General features: G+C 38.7%; 1 protein-coding gene and 1 long non-coding RNA gene across 4 annotated transcripts in view; one reads left to right on the top strand and one right to left on the bottom strand.

The window, feature by feature from the left end:
* Window positions 1-19,904, bottom strand: part of LOC137175903 (chemokine-like protein TAFA-2) — a 76,878-nt gene that overhangs the window by 36,479 nt on the left and 20,495 nt on the right. The window contains exon 1 of one of the 3 annotated variants that reach the window (XM_067581841.1): window positions 3,786-4,405. The exons of the other annotated variants lie outside the window; for them this stretch is intronic. The gene's annotated coding sequence lies outside the window, so the exon portion shown is untranslated. Of the gene's footprint in view, window positions 1-3,785; window positions 4,406-19,904 lie in introns of those variants that run through there. 3 annotated transcript variants of the gene reach the window in all.
* Window positions 1-19,904, top strand: part of LOC137175905 (uncharacterized) — a 59,516-nt gene that overhangs the window by 20,139 nt on the left and 19,473 nt on the right. The gene's annotated exons all lie outside the window — the stretch shown is intronic.

Below are 19,904 nucleotides of genomic sequence, written 5' to 3'. Positions count from 1 at the left end.
TTAGGTTGTTTGACCATACACTACAGAATAACACACAGGAGTGTTTTCTAATCTGGCATCCCTGTCTGCAGTAATCAACTGGACGACATAGTTTGTCTGTGTTTTCCAAAACTGTTACATATCACAAAATCATTAAGTTCAATGATGTGACAGTGCTGTGGTTAAGGTCTGGTTAGGTTTAGACACAAAAACCACTTGGTTATGTTTAGGGTCATGGTTCAGGTCAGATCATGGCTTGGGTTAAAATGATGACTTTGTTAAGGTTAGAGAAATGTGGTGTGGGTTTGCAGTTACTACGTCCTTAAGGGCCAAACACACTGAAAGCAATGAATGATGCGCCTCATTTGACGCACGTCATTTGATGCTCCTTTGGCGCACTGCAGGCATCAAATTTAAAATGCCAATACCACAGAACCAACACAGATTTGTCCTGTTGTTCTTTGTATTTACTGCTGCATTAGTTGGACGTAATGAATGAATGAAAAGGAGAAATGCAGAGGAGGAAAATGAAACTAAAAGCATCTGTTTCCACAGTATATCATCTGTTGAGTGTTTGACGGTTATTTATTTGTGCTTTAGAACAGACCCGCCATGACACAATCAGAAAATAACCTTTTATTTCTCTCATTCACTGGCTTTCTGCTCCCTGTCCTCGCTCGACCACTGCCGCACTGTCTCTCTCTCTCCCGCTCGCTCATGCTCTCAGCTCGCTTGCAAAAAAAGCCGCAGAAAAAACAGCTTTGGTCGCTGGGTCCTCATTTGATGCTCCAAAATTGAAACATGGTTGGAGTAGGGGCGTCAAGGCAGTTTGACGCGCCAAATCACGTTTTTGGTGCACGTTCGGTCATTTAAAACAATAGGTGTACTTTAAAATGCGAGCATCAGACACTTTCATTGTGTTTGGACCTTTTTAAAGTGGGGACAATCATAGTTATGTTTTAAAAAAAAAAAAAAATGTCCTGACTTGAGGTTGGAAAAGTGACAATTGTGGTCAGAAACAGGAAATGTGGCAAAGTCCACTGTTTGGTTACAGCCTACATCCACTCCACCACAAGTTTGTCAACCATATGTCATCTCAACTGAGGCACTGCTCCAGGTCATAATTACTACTACTGCTAGATGGCACCTGTCACTCAAATGTAACTATATGTTATTTTTGGGCAACATTACAACCTATTGTGTCATTTTTCTTGGGAGGACAGTCTCGAAGTGTTTGTTGGATGGTTGAACAGTTTCTGAAACCCCTTCTCTTCACACCTTTCCCAAATCAGAATTGGTAGGGGGGGTACTGTGTGTACCTTTATCCCCATATTTCAACAATTATCATGTCTTGCTCCTCTCTATGATGAAAGTCTTCTGTTTGGAACAGCTACAGTATAAAAACATTCCTTTCAGACGTGATCAGAGGCCGTACACAAAAACTATCTTGTTTCAAGCATACTGCCACGTTAACTCTCCCTAAAATCACAAATTATCCTTTTTACAGTATGAGTGAAAACAAACAAGAGGCATTGTGTAAATGGGGCAGCTTTAGAGGTGTTTGCAGGTGTATTGTTTTGGCTTTGGACAGAGCCTGGCTAGCTGTTTCTGCTTGCCTCCAGCTTTTATGCTAAGTTACACAAACCACGTCCTGACTCCAACTCTGTACTTAACACAGACATGCTCTTAAAAGGAAAGCATGAAGTGTATTCTCCAAAATAGTGAACTATCTTGAAGCACAGTATGATCAGCTCTGATATCATTTGCATTTGGTTCCCTAAATATCACAGATTTTCTTTGATTATATTTCCTAAAATTTCATGTGTTCAGGAGGACAACTGCTATAAAAGAGCTTTTAAAACAATAAAGAACATACTCATAGCAATAATTTCTTTGCTCAAGTAGTAGACCATTGTTACAGGTTTTATTTATTCCTTTTATATCTGTTTGAACAGTGGAGCTTTTATTGCCACCAGGGACTCACAACAAAGACTCAAATGAGAGTTTTGGGAAGAAACAAATTCAAACTCAAGATTTAGTGACTGTCTACAGTGTTTGGAAGTTTTAATTGTGCATTTTACTCTTACAATACCTCATGTATAATGTATGCCTATTGTCAGAGAATAGGCCCTGGAGTGAAACCCATAAAGTATGCAGATGATTGCCATAAGCATGAAACATGATCCGCTCATAGAAGTTTGGAGGATAGCAAATGAAAAAACAAATACTAATATACAGAGGCTTAAATGAAATGTGTAATTATCCTCTGATTGTCTGGAGAGCTTTATTTCTTTTCTTGCCAGCAGAGACAAGACACTATCCTATCTACAGTATATTGCGCGCTACACTTGAGAACACTTTCAAATGCAAATGAACACCTTTATTGAGGAATAATGCATATTCTTTTTACTAGTGGCACCTCAGTAGTTCTCTTGGATTTGTGTGCTCAGATTTATCCAGAGATTGGACTTTTATCCCTTTGTTATGAGTTGGCTCTGTTGCTCAGAGTACAAGCCTGCGGTGTAGATCATTGGATTTCCTTTCAAGAGTACAAAGTGAATTTGTTTAAAACTGAATGAAGCAGGAAATCCCAATCTCTGACCAAAACTCTGATCGTCTCCGTCTTTTTGTCCTGCCCTCCCACTCCCTTCCTCCCCGTGAAACAAATTGAATGGCAGCAGACCAATGTGCCCGCTTTAAACAGACTCCACTCGAGGCTTGACCTTGATGAGTGCGCACACCAAAGCCGAGGAACCGTCGCTTCGACTCCTACACACACAAAGCGGAAACATCTTATTGCAACAACTGCAGCACGTTCCACCTGCAGCTAAATCAAAAGACACTGCAGCATTTGCATACTGCAGTCATGTTGTCAACCATATCTTTGTTAGTAATATCCCTGCACCACACACACCTCATTGCACTTGTCCAATAACTCAACATATATTATGAACAGAGCAGATTAGATATCTTTAGGTATGATTTACCATTAATAAGGTTAATATGTTTTTTTAAAAATATAGTTACTGTAAAGTAAAAGTTTACATTAAAAATGACATTCGGCAGTTTATGTTGTTCACTGAAGGTTTTTTTTTTTTTTTTTTTTACTGCTGGAAAAAAACAATTGAGTTGAAAGATTTCGACAGGGCAAAGTGCAGCGCTGCCCAGAGTTTACTCTCACTTTATTGCTGTCGATAGAGAAATAATAACATTTGATATACTGTTGCCTAGAGACACAGTGAACAACCCATAACCTTGACACTATGCCCAGTATTTTTTTTTCTCATGGAGACAAAAAAATGGAGAAATCAAAAAAGTTTCAAGCTATGTATCCACTTGTTCTCCTGAAGGCCAGAGTATTCAGTTCTTAACAGGTCATAGCATACTAGCTAACGTCTAATTCAGACAAACTGATAGGCATGTCAGTTATTCCATGCTTATATTCAAATGTCTACACAACTAATGAAGACAGTGTACTATTATGGCATTTAGTAAAACAGGACATTTCTACACTGTACTCACAAGATTTGGGCATATGCTAATAAATTAGCTATCACACTGCAGCTATGTTCAAAATGTTATCACCAATTTCAGATGATTTTTATTTGGCTAGTTGAGGGTAGCGTTAGCATGTTAACATTTGTCTTACTGTTAAATGAGCCTGTAGGCCAGGTAGCTAACAGTTCAAGTTATGACATTAGCTTACTTTTCTCAAGCAAACTCAGGTTGTTTTGAAGTAGTGACTAGGATATGGCAGTTTACTTCAATATATTGACCGACATTTGGAAAGAAAAACGTTACGGTACCTTGCTCACTGTCTGTTTCTAGCTGGTTGTTAGACATAATGAACTAACAACCTTTTCTACACTGGTTTTCTATGACAGAGACAAACTTGGCTGGTGGCAGATTTCTGTTGTGTCTGCAAATCCCATGTTTGTATGCACAGGCAGGTGAAGGCTTAACAATGATTTAGATTGAGTACTGTATTTTGTTTGACTGGAGCTGAAGCCAAAACACTGGCGCTAACAGATATCTCAAAAAACAATAGATTTTTCAGTAAAATTCAACCTGAAAAAAGAACAGCTTCAAACATCTACTGTTTATAAAACAGGGAAAGAAAAATGGTAATATCTTATATAGTCTTACTACTTTTGAGATGTAAGAGGAGACTTTAAAAGTGTTTTTATTTGGCACAAGAACAAAGCTGAATACTTTGTGAGTGAAATCAAGGACTGCGAGTTTCTGACCTCTTTTCTCTTTCTTGTTGTCCCATTTGTGTCACTTATTTTCCTACTTTGATGGGCTTGCACAAAGACACAGTACTTTTCATTAGCGAGTTAAAGACTCTATCGACCTTGGCCTATTAATAGTAAATGTGGAATTCACTCTTCACCTGCTCTCTGCAGGCTGAGGGAGACTTTTCAAGGCAATTGTAACTAAATACAAATCATTTCCACAGCATGCAAACATTGCATGATACATTTTTAAAGGTAATATGTAATATACAATAATATAATGTGTTTGTGTATAATGTGTTTTTCTAAGAGACAGTGGATTACAATCAAAGGCTTTATTAAATGTTACGTATCAATTTTGACAGACCTTTCCTACCATGAACTCTTCTTGTGATAGAGGAATGGCAAAAACAACATACTACAATGCAAATAAAATATTTCTATTTTGTAAAGCTCTTGTCAATCTTTTATGTAAAAAATCACATTTCTGTTTTGTCCCATTTCCCCTAAATAAAAGGTTGTAGATGCTGTTTTCTCCTTATTTGCCCAAATTAATTTTTGGTGTCAGATATTGTGCTGTTGTAAAACAAGCAAGTGACAGCATTTTAAAGAGTTTCAGGATGTCAGGCTTTTAAATACCAAACCATCTGAAAAAACTCTGCATACCTGATTATGTGACAGGTGCATTGGAGGAAGTGTGCAGGAGTTCTTCTCTTTGTTTTCAGAAAACAAACTGAAAAACAGCTTGTCAGGAAGTCTGATTTTTTTTTTTCTTATTAAGCGGAACTATATTGTATTGTATTGTTTATATTTTAAAGTCAGTACATAAAAGTCTGGATGCTCGTGTGTATTATGGCATAATCAACATTATTTAGAAGGCTAGATGGTATATTTAAAACATTTTGAATATAAAGCATTGTAATTATACTTACATAATTTTAATTGTTATAGGTTTAATATGAATAACACTCAACAAATAATGAGCCTACAATTTGCAGGATTTGACATTTGGGGTTGTGATTAGGGTCAGATATCGTTTGAATCTTATTAATTAAGATTCTGCTATTCGATTCTGGTTCTTATCAGTTCCCAAAAGGTCAAATGTTTAGACAACAAAAATATGTGTTTACTTTGACTTTAATTGTTTCATTAAAATACGTAAATTCACAGTTTTTTTTAACTGAACATTCTCAAAGTGAATACATACTATAAAAAACACATGATCCACAGTCAGTACATACATTTTCTTGTGGATGCTGTGGTATTTGCATACTTCTATGAAAAAGGACTGAAAAAGGGAGCAGTATGGTTCTTATTGAAGGACAGATTACATGCTCGACCACCTCAAAATTTTGTCGTTCTATAAAGCATTGCCAATGTGAAAGTGAAATAAACTAATCATGTCTGTCAGTCACCAAGGCCCTGAGGAACACTAGGGCCATAGAAAAACACTGTGCTAGTTTTTCCTTGCAAGTGTATCCTTGCATTGAAACATAAAAAGCGCAAAATAGGTAGGTATCCCTGGCTCTACTGGAGGTGCTAGTGAGGTGCTAGAGCTGACGGATGACACACTTGGGTTTGGAGACCACCAGACATCAAACACTTGACATTCTTCCGATCAATGCCGTGCTGCCTTAAATGTTTGGTCAAATTTGATGTGCAACCTGACTTACAGCTAATTAGCTTACCACATGAATTTCACTTTGCCTTGTTGTTTTCTTTAATAAAGTGAAGCCACACTTTTGAGCATTTACTGCGGTCCATCTTTCACTACTGTTGTGACGTTAGCCGTGCATGCTGGTAAGTAATCAAATTGACATGCTGTTTTCATTGATGCATGATGTAGAGAGTTCCTGGCAGGTAGCCACATCCTTGTGGATATGTAGCCTCAATTTGCAATAATAAAGGGTTATCGCATTTAGGAACTGATAAGCAGAACCGAAATTCAAAATTTTTAATGGGTACCCAGTTCTCTGCATTTTGGATTCGGCTCTTATTTGGAACTGGTTTTCGGCTCCCAGCCCTAGTTCTGACCACATTCTATTCACAGCCTCCTTTGGAGAGATTCATTAGCCAGACACTCAGTATGTGCAGTAATATCAGTGAACTAAATGTCATCTTCTCAGTGTGTAGTGGTTGAGAGTGGTGAAGAAGTTCAGCAATCACTGGAAAGTTCATCTTTCTTTGGACAGCAAGGTCAAGTTCTCAGTTCTGTATCTGATCCGAGCCTTTGACCATTTTTGTACCAGACTTAAACCCAAATGGTCTCTCTTAAGTGTCTCAATTTGTGCAAGTAGGAAGTTCTTCCCTGTTTCAGCCACTTTTTGTGATTTATGTACATAAGTATGGTGTATTTTTCTATAAATATAGTATCTTGCCTGTAAAGCAGCTTTAGTAGTAAACCCTAATGTGGTTTACCTTCATGCCAGTAATCATTTTATAAGTGTTAAGATTCAATTTTCATTTTTCCTCAACAGTAGGGAGAGTCTCCCTTGAAATGCACAAGGCAAGTGTGTAATCCACAGTATCACAGTGATTGCAGGGCGGGTGGAGAACCATAAAAAGCTGGACTTTCCCTCTCTGTTTCTGCAGCTGGATTCGATACAGGGATTACCCCGCTTCCCCTCCATCTCTATCTCACTCTTTACTTGGACCATGACAGAGACTGTCACCTCGGACGGCTGCAGGGAGCCGATTGCTCCGTCGGAGAACAAACATTGCTCATTTGCCAAAACACAGATGTTCCCCTCTGACAGTTGAGGAGGGAAGCTCTCAACCCTGTCACGCCAAACAAGGGAGTTTGCCCACTCTTTGTCACGCTGTCTCTGAAGCTTCTGCCACAAATCCTGCTCAGTTCACGTCATAAACAACACAAGGCAGCTGTCATGGCCGTGTTGAAGTTGATGTATGAACTTAAGGCTATAAATGGAGCCATGCTTTAGCACATTGTCCTGATGACTTGCTAATCAAAGCATTATACACAAGCCTGCAGCTGTACAGAGCAACTCCAAATGATTTTTTCTTTTCATTTCAGGCAGGAAATAAGAGACTCTAAGTGGTTCAGTTCACTCCTCAGGCCTTCATGCTCACTTCTGATTTGCTGCTCATCTGATTATTTTTGGATGACTGTTCATATCAATTCTAGGAAGCAATCCATATCACAAATCAATGACTTGACAGCTCTGTGGTTTGAAGAAAAAGGGTCTTGTTTTATTCACTTGTTCCTCACAGATTTCAGTTTAGTGCTGGGGTTTTCACAGAATTTTTTAGAATCAGACCCAATCACTACACAAGCCATGTTTTTTTTTTTTTTTTTGGTTTGCTTTTAATTGCAGTGTCTAGCTGTCTAACACGCTGCTCTGCAAAGCTGCCATGGTGCAGAAATTATGACTTTGTGAGATCTGCTTGAGCAAACATACAAACATCATCTGATTCCAAAGTGGAAAAAGTGACACCAGGCAGCTTTTTTCACTGCTCACGCTGATTATAAAATATAATCTCTGAGTCACATGTGATGAGGGGAAAGCTGATGGCAACCCGAGCGAGGGGGGCCTCGATTTCAAATTTCACCAAAGAAGCCTATTAGAGCAAATATCAGCGCTGTTACCCGACACTGATGCTGAGTGCCCTTTCAGCGAGTTAACCACCAAAACGACCTTCCGTAACGACACGTAGAGATGCTATCTGAGAGGCCGCGCTCATCAAAACCACAACAGCCAAATAGTCTCAACCTTAGTTTTCCTTTGATCAAAGTGTCTTTGCATCACCGTCTCATGATCCAGTGTGCTATTTCAGTCTAACCCCCACCCTCAAATATTGGCTGGCACCATCAGCAGGTCGAAGCATTCATAAAGATCACAATGTACCGCTCTAAAACCCACGTCTCCTCTTCTTTCTTTTTATAGTTAAGATCTCATAACAAAACTGCCTATTGTTTGCTTCTCTGTAACTGTTCTCTTAGCTGAGGCTTGATGAATTATCAATGAACACAGTCTAAACACTTTAGTAAAAATAAGAGCATTTGTGTCACATTAGATTTCAGAAAAATGAGGATTAGACTGAGATATTGGGTCAGTATCAATCATTTTGGATGTAACTAGGTATTTTTATTCAAGTACTGTAATTGAGGTATTTTTACATTTACTTGGGTATTATTTTATGGTACTTTACACTCCTACTCCATAATTTTTCATTTATGTGATAGGTAGTTGCTAGTTACTTTTCAGATTAAAAATTTTTACTGATTGTAAATTAGATTAGTTTATAAAATATGTTGTAAATAAAGTTAAAATGCTGCTTATACAATACTGCATCAGTATTAAAAATCCAATGACATTATACAGTATATAATAATTTAACACTCACAAAGGGCATTTTCTGCATAATGAGTTATTTTACTTTTGATACTTTTAACACATTTTGTTGATACTTCTGTACTTTTCAAATTTTGAATGCAGGATTTTTATTTGTACCTAGTGTAACTAAGTACTTTTACTCATGTACTATATACTGTATGGACATACAATTTTGAGGTACTTGTACTAGAGTATTTTAGATTCAAACTACTTTACAGTACTACTGTATATTGTACCTTTTAATCCATTACATTTTTTGACAACCATAGTTACTAACTATTGTACTTTTATGATTTAAAAAAAAAAAGTTCATATGAAATTATGTAACAAAATCAGCATTTAAAAATGAGATAATCTTACAAAATATGATTCGTTGTTAAAGGCCCTGTTCACACCTGGCATTAACAGGTATCTCCACGTGCGTCTCAAGTGACCACTTGTGATCAGATGTCACTTCCCCGCTCTATATGCAAATAATGTTTATTTGCATATAGAGCTGTACATCATTTCTGTTTGCAATGACCAAATGAGCAATGCACTTCTCATGCCTGGTCTGCTAGAAATTAAAAGAAGAATAAGAATAAGTTTGCAAAGACAAAGATCAAAACTCTTTAGCCCAAATGGAAATCACATAGCATGTTTTGTGTGTACTCCATCGATGAGAATCCATTTTGCCTGTTGTGGCTTCTTCTTGTTATTTCGCACTCATTTGCGTGAAATAATTGTTATTTCCCACTGATCCAATTTGCACTCATTCTCAAAGATGGTTTCTGTCTTTTTAGGTAGTTGTTATCACGCTGATGTTTGTACAAGTGCTCATTTTTCTGATAAGTTTGTTTTCAATTAGTTTTTTGATGATTATAAAAGGGGGTTGTGACGTCATGATTGACAGCTGTGACAGCTGCTCTCAAACCTCCGTCAGGCAGCGGGACAGCTGAGGGGACGTGTTTCACGGGCCGTCATCCCGCCACCCAACACTACTGCCGAGACTCTGGCTCCAAATGAGATCACACAAGAAATATGGCAGCTCCTGGAAAGGAGATATTTTGGCTTCAATTTTGCATATCAGAAGGAAGTGGAGACACGCCGTCAATATTTATATACAGTCAATGATTCACACCTGTACTTAGAGCTGTCCACTTGTGATCAGATCACCAAAGACACATTTTAATGTCAGGTGTAAACATGGCTGTGGCTTACCCAACAGTATTTTTTTTTTTTTTTAAGTTCAAATTAGCTCCATCTTGACCAAATACAAGAGACAGACAAAAAAGTGTTAAAAATCAAATCAGCAGTGGCTGAGCTCTCCTGACTTTTAGACCCAAATATGAACGATGTCTCCAAAACCCAGGATCCTACTCTTCTCATAATGCTATATTGCTATATGCTATATGCTATATTGTTTCCTTTGTAAAGCATCTTTGAGTATCCTGAAAAGCGCTATATAAATTATTATTATTATTATTATTATTATTATTATTATCTTTCATTAGATTCTTCGTGCCTGATAAACACTCAGGCAGATAAATAAATAAATTTAAAGGCTGATGATGACATGATCAGTTATTTTCTCAGACCTTAGAAAACACCTTTCATTGCCACAGAAGACATTTTACAACAGACTGAGTACTGAGTGTAAAATCAGTGGGGTATCCATTTAACAAACAAATAATATAATATATCATTACAATCACAGCGGGCCATTTTTCTGCAACAAGGACTTTTGCTTTTGATACTGGTAATTTGTCACTTCTTTTACAGAATTCTGAATGCAGGACTTCTACTTGTGTATTTTTACACAGTGGGACTTAGGTAAAGGATCTGTATACTTATTCCACCACCAAGAGTCAGCGTTAGATATAAAAATGTGAAAAACTAGTACTGAAAATGTATTTTCTTTGTGATTTAAAGAGCAGTTACATAGCTTTCTAGCAATGAATAATAAAACAATAAAGCCAACAATAAATGAACTTCATTATTCTCAGATTCAGTGGAGATCCTTTTCCACCTTGGAAGGAGAACCACCACAACTTTGTCCTTTCCCCCAACAAAATAGAAAGAAATTGTCTATAAAAGGATTATCAGGACAAAATATCAGTTAACATTAGCTTCAGTACTAAAATATAAGTTAAAAAAAAAAAAGTAAAATAGGTCTGTGCACAGCATTCACTAAATATGCAGTAAGTGTCAAATTTCATAAACTGAGACAGTTTTATGGAGGACGTGCAGGAAATGAAGTCAAACTGTCAGAACTACATCAAGGTCTAAATTAGGTTCAATCACTGAGCAGAATTTTGTCAGCTCCTTTAAAGGTGCAGTGTGTAGAATTTAATGGTGTCTAGTGGAATGGACTTGACAGCAATAAAATATAATATTCATAAGTATGTTTTAATTAGTGTGTAATCAGTGAAAATAAGAATCGTTATGTTTTCGTTACCTTAGAATGAGCCCTTTATATCTACATAGGGAGCAGGTCCTCTTCCATAGAGGCTGCCATGTTGCACCGCTATGTTTCTACAGTAGCCCAGAATGGACAAACCAAACACTGGCTATAGAGAGGGCCTTTTGTGTTTTTCATGAGTTTCACAGCCACCATAGCCTCTCCTACATGCTTGGAAGGGGAAGGGGGTGTGGGGGTATTCATTTGGTTGCAATCTGCAACCTCACTGCTAGATGCCACTAAATCTTACACACTGGTCCTTTGGCCGCACGGACTGTCTTGTAACTGGAAGGACGCAGGTTTGATCCCTGTGATAGCCTGGTGTCCTTGTGCGAGACGCTGTCACTGTAAGTCGCTGTAGATGAGTGTGTCAGCTCAATGACGGTAGAACAACATGGAGGATGATAAATAAATTATGTATGAAATATTATATTTATCCCTGACAGCCAGTCAGGTGTGTAGGAGTCAGCAGGAGGCTCAAAGTCTGATTTAATTTCAGTTTCGTGGGTCACAGTTTCATGCTATTACAGTTTAATGTGGTGGATGTTTGATTTGATTAAATGCAATTGGCTGCATTGTCTATTGTCTTTCTCAAAGAAAATAATCATTACTATATTGTGGCAGTTACTGGAATCCTTGGATAAAAAAATGCAGATATAACAGGACAAGGCAACTTAAGTTAGATCCTGTTTTGTTGTCCCTCAGCTCTGCTGTCAGTTACGTGATAAGCCAAAGCTGAATCACAGGCCTTTTGATTTTACATGTGTCAGAATATTAAATGCAATTTTCTTTTGTCCCAGTTTGATAACAGTGGAGAAATTGCATTCGGTATCAGAGGACAGATAGCAGACATCTGCTTTACAAGTTAAACATAGTGCAAGTTATCTTTTTAGAAATTATTTTTTAAAGCATTTTGTGTTTATTAGATGGATGACAGCAGAAAGAGTGACAAGAAATAAAGAGGTGTGTGTGACATGTAACAAAGCTCTTATGTCAGATTCAAATGCAGGATGTTTGGGTTGAAATGTTTGGCTTTGGGTTTTCATATATTATATTATATTTCTCATATAGTATTTGTTTATTAAAGGATGTAGTATTACTTATGTTAAAAGTGTTATAACTTATTTCATCCATTGTTATAACAGATTTTAGTGAATTTATTTAGATCTACCCTGCATTAAATAAATTTAACCAAAAATTATCTGCACAAAGTTCTGCCTTTTCCCTCTTTGCAAAAACACAACACCACAACTAAAAGCGTTTCATTTCTTGTTGCCATAATGTTACACACTTTTAAAGCCCCTGAAAGTTTGGTTTTAAATCTGAAGCATTTCTCTATAACATTAAATATTCCTGACTAAATCTGCAAAATCAAAATTAAAGTTTGGAAAATAACATTTTTATTATTTATATGTCTTTATGTTATTTATTAAGAATTTAAACCCATGCCTACTTAAAACCAGTAAAAAGAGCTCAAACAAAAAAACAAACACAGAAATCTTTCCTATAAAATAACCAAAACTGTTGTAACTTTAGCAGACTATTGTGTATTCATGTATGACCCAATTGCTCATAGTCAGAAGCTGAATCAGATTTCCTTTAATGTTAGTTTGAATCTAATACAACATCCTCGATGAGGCCGATTGCTTTGCTGTGTTTGAGTTTTGTCACTTTCTTGAGAGAAAATATACTTTTGTGAACACCAAATGAAAACCTGATGAGATTAGTTTTGTTTAGAGGCGGCTGTACTGCACACTGCGGTTCATGCCATTTGTGTATGCGTAAACCAGTGAAACAATCAAATTACAGCTAAATCATGACTGCAGTGTGGAGGGACTGATCACTGCTACTGTAACACAACTGCTATTCATTTCAGAGTCACAGCGGGCCGACTTCTCTTTAAATACAGAGGGGAGGGGAGAGAAAGCTATTTAAGAAATCACATAGGAGAATAGGAATACATTACACTCTGAGGTAGCCCGCCATTTATCATCATTATTAAACAAACAGCCTGCGTGCCTGATAGCGTAGAGGGTATTTTTTCTCCCTCTGCCCCTTCTTACCTTTAGTCCCTGACAAGTTAAAAACTAGCAGCACCTAGATGAGCCTTGTGAAATAGTAATAATTATAATAATAAGCAACATTATGAGAAAAGGGAGGGCTTTTAGTCAACAGTCTAAACTGGTATAATTGGCTTTAAATCCTGGCTGTGTTTTTGCAGAGGGGAGACATGCAGCAGTATTTACACTCAACATCGAGCTGAAGGAAAATGGAAAGCATATAAAAACTTAGCAACAGAGCCACAGGAGAAGAGAGTGTCAATCAAAACATTGTTATATTTGCGCACTCAGTGTGAAATAGCTGTCAAGGCTGCAGCCGCCTCACTCTGTAAAGCTAAATAGGCTAATAAAGTGAGCTGATTTGTCCAAGGAGAGAATATGTGTCTAAATTCAGAAGTGATCAGCACAGCTGTGAGGGACACAGAGGAAGACAAGGTGATATGAAAAGGAGCCGGTGTGAGTTCTCAGGTTTTTTTGCCATGTTCTTGTATAAGAGCAATAATGGTGGCTGTTTCACTTGCGACTATAAATGTTTTCTTTGGTGACAGGCTCAGCTTGCTCAGGCTCAGTGCACTTCCTTCAGTCTGTGTGATCGGAAACCTCAAAATTCCCACCTCGGATTAGTCGCAACCAATAAGCGTGGGGGAAACATGAATAGAGTAGGCTCTCGCACGCTTTGATTAGAAGAAAAGGTGAGGAGTGAGGTGTCGGAGCACGGGGGAAATCTATTTTTAGGTGTCTAATGAAACTTCTCAGTGTTGCAGTGATGACAGGAGAGAAGTTGACAGGTGATTATGATAGTCTTTAATTAGCTCCCAAGCTCTGGTATATCTGTTAACCAATTATCATCACTGAACATCACGTTTGATGCCTCCTAACCAGGTTTTATGTCAAAGAGCCAAGGAAATACGTATGACATATTAGTGAAGGACTTTCCAGGTGGAAACTTGTGAAGTTCTATCTTCACCCACTAAATCGTAGGAGGAAAATGAACAGCGTGAGACCTCAACAAAAGAACAAGAAGACTCTTCATCACCTCTCTCACCACTGCCATCATTCATGCGGACAAGTTTTTTTTCTTCCCCCACTGTAGATAACTGGGCAAAGAGACAACATGTCATCCTGTTTGAGCAGCAGCTACAAAGGAGCTGGGGCAAAATAAATGTTTCACTGATATAACACGTCAACTTTAAAGACCAAGGGTATCTTTCTACAGCCGCCATTTTGCATTGCCGTTCAACAGACATCCAGTGAGAAATCCATCGCGGAAGAGGCAAAGAGGCCAATTTATACACCCACAGCAGCAGAAAAACACCTGCATGCAGTGCAGCAACAAGACAGGTGGAGTTTTGAGCCAGGCTCACTTGGGAAATTCCTCACTATCACTCTCATCTCTCGCTGTATCTTTTTGTAAAACCTGCAGGTGATTGCAACAACTTCACACCACTTCTCTGAAAGGCATTCTGGGAAATGTATGAAGTCACTAAATAAGATGGATGAAGCAGTGATAAAACAACAGTTTTATCACCATCATTTGTGCCGTTAACCCAAATCAGCTAGATTTTCCTTGTGCTGCTGAAAATTTGCAGTTGAAGCATTTGAAATACTGAGTGGCAGGTAAAATACAATTACTGAAGGAAGCTGAAATGATAGATAAAATGGAGGGGCTGAAAGAAGTTGAGGTGTCAATTTAAGTGTGTGCGCTAAGTGAAGTAAAACAAGACCCAAGTTGTGATAAACTTTAAATGATCCTTGCATCACAGACTGATGATGTCTAACAGTGTGTTTCCCTTAAAGAGCAACTTAACAGAAGCTCGCCTTACTGCAGTGATGTCACAGTGTACTCCAGGATATGTCAGTACACTGTGACATCACTGTTGGGTGTGGTTACAGGTGCAACAGAGTGTTCTGACCACACCCAACAGTCAGAGCTGAAACAGACCGGAAACTTCCAACAAGAGTGGACAGTGAACTTTTCAGCCTGGCATTAAGGCACTCTTTAATATTTAGGGTTAGTTCAATTAGAACTACAACTGAGGTGTAGTCAAGCCAATAAAAGCTTTTGTAATTGTAGTAAGACAAATGTGTGTGTGTGTGTGTGTGTGTGTGTGTGTGTCGGACAGGAATTCAATTGGGCAGCCCTGCCAGTTTATCATAACTGATCCCCAACGCTCCTGTACAGGTTGTATTTACATTCCGACCGTCTTTGTAGTACAACACCAACGACGGTCACGAATGCGACGTGAATGACAAGCTCCACCGACATGAGCCATAAATCAACAGCGCCCGGTGTCCTTTTATCAACTGCTCTCATGTCAACCTTGCATGTCAAAGTGGAAGCATAGCGGCGAGCACCAGAGGTGGACCCTCGCCGGCTCTGATTAGGGCAGCTCCATTGTCCGAAGGCTGGAGGGGGCTGCAGGGACGAAATGGCCAGAGCAAGACTCTGAGGAAGGGGAGGAGGGAAAAAATCAATTTAATTACACAAAGCAATTGAGCAGAGCACACAAGCTTTAAAATTAAATGGCACCTGTTTTTGTTTTTTTTGTTTTTTTCTTTTTGGTTACACTCCTCTCTCTTCTGTTTTACATCACAGAACAAGGAGGCTCAAGTTATTTTAGCCATGGCCCTCGTGAGGCTTATAATCCAAGCTAAGTGACAGGCTAATTTGTGGTATTAGATTGCTTTCATCGGGTCGTTTGGGCATGCTTTGAACGTTAGCGGTATGAAAAGGCTGCTCTGCCTTAGCGGTCACATTGACTTGTATGCTGTGTGACTGCTGAGGGTGGAAGCAGGAAGGGAATGGGAGGGGGGGGGCAGCAGCTCTCGGAGGCCATATTTCAACAGTCGTGTTCAATCTTCTCACTGCAGATAGAGAACAAGTGAAAAGAATTGAGCCGAAGGTACGAAAGTGGAGCTGCAGTGACCTCAGTGTGGGGAAACTTCCAACACAGCTGAGATCAGTCGACTGTTCAGTCTAATCATAGTCTGAATTTAGTTTGTTTATAATCAACGACAAGAGTTCAATTGAACTAAAGGTCCATGGAATGAGAAAATAGGTTTTCTGCAGGAGTGGAAATCCATCAAAGGGTACAAGAGGCGACTGTGGTGGTGTTAACATGGCTCAGTCGTGAGAAGAAAACATCCAGTTGAAAGAAATCAAAGCAAGCAATGTGTGTGCGTCTGTGTGTGGAGGGGGTATTCATGCCGGGCTAAAGCCTCAAGATATACCCTTAAACACAGACACAAGCCGGTTTTCTTTAACAATAAGATGGGACACATCCTAAGTCAACTTATTGCTGATGACCATTCAGAGTGTCAGAGGCTGGAACAAGTAATTAAAGGCAATAGAAAAATGGAGGATTAGCTAGAATTAATCCACAACTTTTCCCATTTTCTTGCAGAAAATGCTGAAATGGAAGAATATGGAAATCTAGCAGAGCATAGCAGAACTAATGGGTTGGCAGCTCCCCCCTGAAATGAGAGGAGACTAATGGATCCACGGCCCTGGCTAAGATGGCTGAGCCAGATTGCATCGTGGATTTAAGTGATTAAGAACATGGTGGCCCCGGTCCTCCTTTTGTCATAGAAAATGTAATATATGACAATGAATGCTAAAATATGATTCCTCATTTACAGAATCCATCACCGTTGTGGAGAATTCAGGGCACAATTCAGATCAGAGATTAGGAAAATATATTCCATTTGAATGCATATCATCGCGCTGGGAACGACATGGATGCAGAGAACGTGGTGTGCGAGAGAAATCTATGAAACAACAGTTTTGAGAAAGTTTTCCCGAAGCAGCACAACTTCAGTTGAATTAAATGTTATTTTCCTGATGACATTGAAGTGATCTACCCCTTCCTTTATGATTAATTATCATAAAGAGCGGATTAGCATCATAAAGATTGACATGATTCATTTCAGCAATTTAAAGGAGAAAAAAAAGCAAAAAAAGATTATTAATTAGTGGTGTTAATTACTGCAAGTAAATGTTTCAGCACATACATCGCTGAAGGTGCAGTAATGCTGCATAAAATGTGACAAGCTGTAAGAAAATAGAAGAGTTTAATAACTGTCGTAACATTATCAGCCCTTATTATGTTATATTATATTATTATTATTATTGGATCATCTGTTAACATTATGTTATGCCTCACATGGAGATATAATAGCACATAATGTAATACTGTGCTGTTATGTTATCTGAGAATTGATTGCCTGGACAGACTTTATTGCATTTTCAAGCCATGTAAAGACACAATTTATTACCTTTCACAAAGTTATTACATCATCTATCAACAAAGTAATGGAACACGGGAGGGCTGTGTGTTTGTGTGTGTGTGTGTGTGTGTGTGTGTGTGTGTGTGTGCATTTGTAAGTCTGACAGAGAGTCAGTGAAACTAAATTCAAAAGTACAAATTACAGACTTAAAAAACTACGAGTTACAAATTTGACATGAAGGCATTAGCAGGCAGAGAACAAATTTATTTGCCAAGTTATAAACATGATTCGTTTAGGATTTATACTTCATCCAACAACAAGTTGATTGTCAGTGGATTCCAAAACAACTCCTAGGGTTTAATTTAGGCAACTGAAACTACATGGTTAAGGAAAGTTCACCTTCATGGTAAGAGACCAGATGGGGACCCAAGTTACTTAGAGTATTAAGGTTATGCAGGAAATCAGAAAACGCATTTACTTGTAACTGGTTAGCATAAATCTGCATCTTGCCTTTACAATGTGTGAATGTGTCAGAATTGATCAAATCATTGACTGTTAAGCAGTGGAAACTAACTTATTTAGATTTATAGAGGCTTCTTTGTCTCAGTTTCAGTCTGACCTCAGATGGAATTATTTTCCTTCGAAGGATGCACATATTCAGTCATTACATTCAATAATCTTTCCTTTTCTGCTGTCGCTCATACTTTCCTTCTCTCAAGTGTTTGTCATGCACATGCCTACATGTCAAAAGCTGATACGAAACCTGCTTACATGTGTATATATGTATACATGGTCACATTTTTCAATCTAAAAGATCTGTAAAAAACAAAGTTAATCAAATAGTTAAGTTGACATTCATGCTTGCTTATTATTTGTCATCTCCAGACTTGGAAGTCAACAGCAGCTATTTCCATTCAAATGAGGTAAAAGTGCTACGTGGGAGTTCAAATGCTGCAAATTGAGTGGGCTGATGTCAGTCATCCTTTAGTGAGCAGGGCCAATCAGGGCCGAGTCCACCTCTAATGTTCATCTTTAAATGGAAACGAAAAATGGGCCTTACTTTGAAAACGCATTTAAAATCATTAAAAACATGAATTCAGAAATAAGTGAAGCCTTATTCCCAGTGAGCCACTTTAGAATATAGTGTTCAGTGTGCTCATGCCAAAGCAACCCTCTCTCATTATCAGAGAGTAGAGGACATAGAGTAGAAAGCGGGAGGGGGTGGGACTGCATGCATGCCGTCTGAAAGCGCCACTCCATATAGCCACGGCCGACTTCGACAGGTACCGGCGGATAATTGGACGGTGTGCCGACTACAACCACAGAGCTGCCGTCTCCTACAGCTCATTACTATCACTCAGACGTTCCCCTTAAAAACCTCCACAGTGTGGTGGGAATTTACTGAGATACTCAAGTTGTGTACTGAGAAGCTTAGTCTCTGTTAGGCCAGGGTCATTCATGACGCTCAAAGCTATGTGTTTTCTGGTAAACTTCATTGGGCCCAGCCGAAATGATAAGATGTGTCCTCACGAGGAATCTTCTTGTATTGGTTTGGGTTGCCATGGTTGTCTCCAAGAGCAAGATAGCCCTGAGACGGCGAGGTTAGGGGATTGGAAGATTCACTGTGAGCTTTAAGCATTCTGTATGTTCAGTTCAACAGTACACTCTGCTTTCTGGGCTCTCTTGTAACACAACAGAGACTTGACCAGAGAGTTTCATTTTTTATACATCACACGGACATACATGACTATGTATTTGGTGAACTGACAACTGAAATCTCTTGAAATGCTGACGTTAAAGGACCTGTCACTCTGCGAGCTGTTGACAGGTTGTTTGGACAGGTAAATGATTGCGCTCAGCATGTGGCAAGCATGAGGTTCATCACAGAGGTTCAAATTCATGCTAATACTCACAGATGGTAACACATATGGCATATCAAATAACTGTATATAAACTGGAGATGGCAGGATTTTTCTGCCCTGTTGCACAAAGTGTTCGTTATACAGAAGATAACAGGCTTGTTCATCAGCTTCAGTAAGCCATCAATACTTCACCAAGTGTCAGATTTCTGTCCCAGATATTTTCAGCCTGAGCTTTGTTTGACACTCCATACTTACTGGAGTTTAAAACACCCCACAAACCCAAGCACTGTACCTTCTGGCTGACATTTTTGCTTTGTCATTAGGTAACTCTTTTGGTTATTTTTGTCTTTATAACATAAAAGTAGAAGAAGACCATAAAGATTGGGTGACATTGAAAAGGGTTTCAGGTCAGATGCAGAGGCTGACAAACTGACCTACCAGGATGCAACACATGTACCCATTCAAACCGGATATAACCATCCAGCAAAACACACTTGCTTAAGTACACCTGTGAGAAGAATTAGTACTAACCAGAAAGTCCAGTTTTTAGATTTATCAGACGCCAAGACACTGCAAGGTAGGATTATACAACAGTAGCAGCAATACCTGTGAGGTAAACTTTGCTTTATGCTACCTGGCACAGGTGCTTGCACACAGATGATTGGCCAACACATTGGACTGCAGTCGTAATGCAGCAAAATGTGAGCTCAGCTCTCATCGAAATGAATGAGGAGCCTGTATTTTTG

This window comes from Thunnus thynnus, chromosome 23, assembly GCF_963924715.1.
Source record: "Thunnus thynnus chromosome 23, fThuThy2.1, whole genome shotgun sequence".
Classification (NCBI taxonomy): Eukaryota; Metazoa; Chordata; class Actinopteri; order Scombriformes; family Scombridae; genus Thunnus; species Thunnus thynnus.
Note: the sequence above shows the minus strand (reverse complement) of the source record. Positions and strands in the feature narration are given on the sequence as shown.